We start from the raw sequence: 6,000 nt of genomic DNA, 5'->3' as shown, positions 1-6,000 counted from the left end.
TCTCCTCTATTTTGGTAATATTGACGGTCGAAATTGATTGATAACGACCGTCAACAAAACCCCCCAAGCTTAAACCTTTGCTCGTCCCGAGTGAAGGACGAAAGGAAACAAGGACTTGCTTGTTGATCAGGAGTTGCAACTATGCTGCATATCTCAAAGACACAGGTGCAAGGTATATATACTCTCTCTCAGATTAAATAATCTTTGGCACGGTGGCTTACCCTTACCCCTGATTCCCACGAGACGCTGCTTCTCCTTGCCTTGAGAAGTTGAAAGATAGAATAGCAAGTTAGAGTACCAATCACCCAATCTTTATTCAACTCTTATTCCGGAAGTTTTCAAATGATTTTGCAAAAGAAAGCCAAGTTCCTCAAATGATTCACTCAGTCTCTCCAAGTGTATCAATTTGAATTCCTCACCAAATTGTTGCCTTTTTTATTCCTACTCTAAGGTTTTATATGTGGAGCTCGGTAGGGATCAAACATGGCATACTTGCATTCACATTTATTACTAAGTCAAAAACTTAGACTAAAGCAGATAACTAAACATACTCAAGATCAAGATCGTGCAAAATGTGTGTGTGGTATATGGTGGAAATGGTACATGAAGAAAAATAAAGAAAATGCTTCTCCTTTGTGCTTACTTTCTTCTCCCAAAAATCCTTCTTTTATTGCTTAGGAGAGGGCATGGCTACATTTTTTTTATTTCAACATCATGCTCATGCTTGATGGAGCATAACTTTATTTCTCATAACCATGCCTTTCCCTCCATTTTTTTTAGGAGAAGAAAGCACATGAAAGCGTGGAGAGTTTATTTTGGTGGTAAAATGGAAATGGAATATTGCTTAGCTCCTTGTGTAGGAGTTTAGCATGTGCATATGTGTGGGTGTATGATCTTGATCATAGAGCATGAGAAGTACCTACACGAGTCACAAGAGTTTGACAAAGTTCAATGGAATGACAAGTAACCAAAATGTATATGGTTTAATCATGATAGCACATTTTTGGCTTTAGTAGGAATTTATATCAAATGAGGAATTCTCAATTTATCATTTTGAAAAACAAAACATCTGGAATTCAAGTCAAACTAGTATCAGGGTCATAGCAACTCATATTTACTATCTCATATCTCGCAACAACCTAGACTTAGATCAGCAAGTGCAGCCCATTTACCTCAGGTTCCCGGATAATTGTTGGCTACTTATATTTAACCTTTGAGAGAGCATTTACCAAGAAACCATATATAAGAGATATAAAATAGAGCAACTATTCATCATCTCAACAAAGAGAACTAGCTTGTCTTACCTAGCATGACTCAAACCTATCCTATCTTTTTGGTATATTCTATTTTGCAAATTTTTATATTGTTTTTATTTTTATAAGATGCAATTGGAAAGGGAAATATGCAATGTGATACAAGTTACCTTAGTAGGGGGAGCGATGTCTCCCCCCTAAGCTTGGCTTTCGCTCAGGGTACTTGATAAGGATTGAATCCCTGAAAACGAAAGTACGCCTGAAGGTCATCGTGCTGTTGCTGCATCATGTTGTTGATGTTGGCAAACTGAGCATCAGCAGATTGTTGCCATTCTTGTGTTTGAGCTATGTGTTCCGTGAGGTTGTACTGAATCTCCCCCGTCTGCATATCAAGGGTGTCCATTCTCCTAGTTATTTCACCCAAGTCCCAACGAGAGGAACTCGAGCGACATTCACTTGGAGATGGAGGCGCACCACTTGACCTGGGAGGTTGATTGTCCCCCCATTGGATATCATGAGGCGCATGCCACAGGTCCTCACTGGCAGTTGCCCAGGTTGAGACTCCGATGCTATGGCGTGGAGCTTGGGTCCATCCGGGTGCATCCCCAGTTGGTGCCCAACCTGCCTCATACATCTGCACGGGTGTTGAGGATGATGAACTCTCTCGTTCGTTCCTTGTCATGCTGCGCGTCTCCCTGTATGTTCCACCTGCACGAGATTCTTCTATGGTCTGCAGGGGAATGGTTAGTTCACGACAGTGTAGGATTATGGATATCATTCGTTCTAGGTTTCTTGCAAATTGGAGCACCAGAAATATCTTTCCAAAACCTATTTTTCTCGAACCCAGAAATTCCTTTCTGGTGATCGATTTTACAGGAATCGTGAAAACCAAGAAGTGTACTTAAGCCTTTCCATGTGAGTGTGAACTCATTACGGAAAAAGTGAAAAGAAATACCATCTACTATTTCTTTCAAAGTGCACAGAAATTGCAAAGTAAGCAAACAAGAACCAAGCTCATCTACCATAGCAAATCTCTGCCAACCAAAAGCTTTCCAAATAGAACAAAATTCAACATCCATACCTATCATTTTCAGCAACTCCGGTGAGTATTCTCGCGTGTGAGCATACTCCCGGTCGCTCAGCATGTAGTAGGCTTGTCTCTCCCGATCACTGACAAGATCGAGGTCGGTGTCGTTCCGGAGTCGTCACGGAGCTTCGGCGTCTTCCATCGAGACATCGGCTGATGAACGAGTACTAGACTCGTCATGATGACTTGATGAAGAGCCGGACCCTTTGAACAGACGAGACAATCGCCTCCTCATACTGCACAATGGGGCAAGAATGGACTAACTCGGCGGGGGTTAGGAATGACAAGAGTTTCACCCGCCGGTTAGATTCACCAAAGCAACTTGTATGTATGCAACTAAATATTTGAATTTGAGGGAAACTATCAAAGCTTGAATGAACTTGAGAGCAAACTTTGGAGAGGGAATGAAAATGTGTTGAAATGGGGTGGAATTCCCTCTCTCAGCCGGCTGGCTTTTATAGGGTACCCACAACAGTCAGAAATGACATGTGGGACCCACTAGCCGTTACCCTGCCAAAAGCGGCAGGTAGCCGTTGCCTGGCTGGTTCGACTGAACCAGGGTGTTCGGCCGAACCCCTGGTGGGCCCAACCGGCCCCACTTTTAGCCGTTGGATTCCAACGGTCAGTGTAGTCATGGCATAGCGAATTTTCGTTGGAAATATTATTTTGGTTTGCTCTGAAAAATTCATTTGAAGAATTTCCTCAAAATTCAAAAATCCTAAATGCAATTTTGAAATTCAAATATGTGATGATGCAAAAATTCAAATTGTTGAAAGTAAATATGCGGATACATACCAATTTACTTGTTGGTGAAGGTTGCGTCGTTTAAAGTCCAACGTGCAAGACTGTACCTCCTTTCGGTTCAGTGCCCGGATTTTCCACCCGTCTCCGGAGGTGATGGAGCGGACATCTTTGGCTTTTCCTTCCACACCTTCTTTGGTTTTGGTGCGGAAGACGGCTTCTTTTGAGCCAGCTGCTCTAACTTCTTGGCCAGTATAGGTGATTTTACCGGCGTCTTCCAATAACGGTTCCTGGGCATCGTTGTTTCCTTTTCCAGGAAATTCTACATGAATTTCACCAGGCTGTTCTCCGTTCCCACGTCAATGTTGGCTCCTGCGGTGCTAAGGAACGGACGCCCCAGGATGAGTGGTGTCTCCTTCCCCGTGTCCATGTCCAGCACCACAAAATCAACCGGGATGAAGAAATCCCGTATCTTGACTGGCACAATCTCCGCTACCCCTGCCGGGTAACGGACTAATGAATCAGCCAGTTGGAGGCGCATCGGTGTTGGTGCCAACACCGTGAAGTTGAGTTTGTCGAAGACGTCTTTTGGCATGACGCTGACACTGGCTCCAAGGTCACACAAGGCCTGGTCGAATTGTTGTGCCACGATCGAGCAGGTGATCGTAGGACACCCCGGGTCTTTCATCTTCTCCAGGAGGTTGTGGAGTATCAGGTTGCTGCATTGTTCCGTCAGCTTGACCACCTCCGTTGTTGGGAGCGGTCTCTTGTTGTTGAGTATATCTTTGAGATAACAGGCGTATGTCAGTACTTGCATTGCGTCCAACAATGGCACGTTGATGTGGATCTTCTGGATTACTTCAACAAAACGAGCGAACTGTTCGTCTACATACGGTTTCCTAATCCGTTAAGGAAATGGCAGCAACTATGTGTCGCAGTACTCTTGCGGCACGGTCTTTTCTGGCTGAACCTCCTTGTCAGCCGTGTCATTAGATGGTGCTTCGTTTGATAATCCATTAGTTCCTGCAGGGTTAGGATACGACGGATCACGAGTGGACTTACCTCCCCTCGTCGTGATCGCCTTGACATTTTCAATGTAGGAGTCGGGTTGCCCCGGAATCCTCCCAGTTTCAGTTGCAGGGACTAAGGATGCCAGCTGAGCTAACTGGATTTCTATCATTTTATTAAAGCTCAGCTGATTTTGAAAAGCAGAAGCAAAGCCCTCTAGTTTGACATTGATGTTTTCTACGTCCTTGTCATTGGCAGCAAGCCTTTTGCTTAATGCATCAGTAGTTCTAGCTTGCACGAAAACGAGATTGTAACACCCCAAGTAACCACGTACCTAGAGTGCCACACCATAAATCACTCAAACCACTAACTTCCAAAATTATTAGAAATTTCGGCAGAGCCTCCCCTTCAACAACTAAAAGTCTATCTTTGATTGCCAATTATTTAGAGGTAATAAACAATATCTACGAAGTCAATCTCATGGACCATAGGCCACACTTGTTCCACTTATAATAAACTTTCTGAGTAACTAGAACGAAAGCATTATCCTCAAAAACTGCCCTGAACATCAATAGATCCTGAATTTTCTAAGAAACTCAAACATTCAAAGTAAATGAATTAAATCCACTCAATAAAAAATCAATGTGTTGGGTGCGTGTAATTGAAAAGAAATAATTCGAATATGGAAGGTCAAGCAACAAAACAAACAACATGATAATATGGGCGTGGTTGGTCAAGGAGGGCTGGTTAGAAAAGTTACCGTTATTGTTACCTCCTTGATAATATGGGCGTGGTTGGTTCCACCCCTAACCTCCATGTGGACGGTACCCGTTGTTGTTGCCCATGTACATCGCCTCCTCACGGGTTTCCGGGCTGTCATTCCCAGAATGACCTATGTTGCCACAGACCTCACACGTGACGTGAGAGTCCAAGGCCTTGACGGTGCCTTGTGGCCATTTCTCATGGTCGTCCAAGCGTTTCATGAGGAGGTCCAGCTTGGCAGCAAGTAATTCCATCTCCTTGACGGTGTGCATGCCTCACTGACGGGTCTGGAGTCGTTCCTCGCTCCAACCCATATTGGAGACCATCTTCTCTATTAGTTCAAAGGCTCCTTGAACTGTTTTAGAGAAGAAGGCCCCTCCAGCTGCCGCGTCCAGGTGATCGCGGGACATTGGGGTGAGTCCATTGTAAAAATTCTGCAGGATCAGCCAGTCGTCCATCCCATGATGAGGACAGGCGGCCACGTACTCCTGCAGTCGTTCCCATGTTTCTAGAATAGACTCGTCCCTTGTCTGCTAGAAACTGGAAATCCTTCCACGAAGGGCATTGGTTTTGTCCATCGGGAAGAATTTCAAGAGGAATGATGTAGAGCATTTGTTCCAGGTGTTGACAGCAGCACGGTTGGCATAAAACCACTGCTTCGCTCTCCCGAGAAGGGAGAACGGAAACAGTCGCAGCCTGACGGCGTCGGGACTGATGCCCTTGATGGTGTACGTGCTACAAATCTCTAGGAACTGTTGCAGATGAGCATTGGCATCCTCATTAGGCTTGCCACAGAACGGGCTAGCCTACGCCATCATGATAAGGCTGGACTTCAAGTCGAAATCCACGTCCCCTATGTTGACCTGTGGCCCAATGGCCACATAGTCAGCAGAGAGAGCAGCGAACTCGCGAAGAGTCTTGTTGGCCATAGTCTTGAAGGTCGGTGGCGCTGGTACGGCTGGTTTCTCTGTCGGTAGAGTTTTCTGCGGAGCAACAACTCGCGGCCTGACGCTCCGGATGAAAGCTTCTGCATTTTCTTTGAAGTTTTCCGGCAGGTTGAAACCAGTCATGCACTACCCTGTTTTCACAACAAACAGTGAAAACAACCAAGGTTAGCCTGCAAAGGAAAATGATTATACAGAGGTAAAT

At 44.9% G+C, this 6,000-nt stretch overlaps 1 non-coding gene across 1 annotated transcript; it reads left to right on the top strand.

The window, feature by feature from the left end:
- The first annotated feature begins 5,307 nt into the window (after nucleotides 1-5,307).
- Nucleotides 5,308-5,414, top strand: LOC112939760 (small nucleolar RNA R71). Its single transcript, XR_003243630.1, has one exon. It is a non-coding gene; the product is annotated as a small nucleolar RNA R71 (small nucleolar RNA).
- The last annotated feature ends 586 nt before the right edge of the window (nucleotides 5,415-6,000 follow it).

Source organism: Oryza sativa, chromosome 7 (genome assembly GCF_034140825.1).
Source record: "Oryza sativa Japonica Group chromosome 7, ASM3414082v1".
NCBI lineage: Eukaryota > Viridiplantae > Streptophyta > Magnoliopsida > Poales > Poaceae > Oryza > Oryza sativa.
This window is presented reverse-complemented; position numbering and strand designations above follow the sequence as displayed.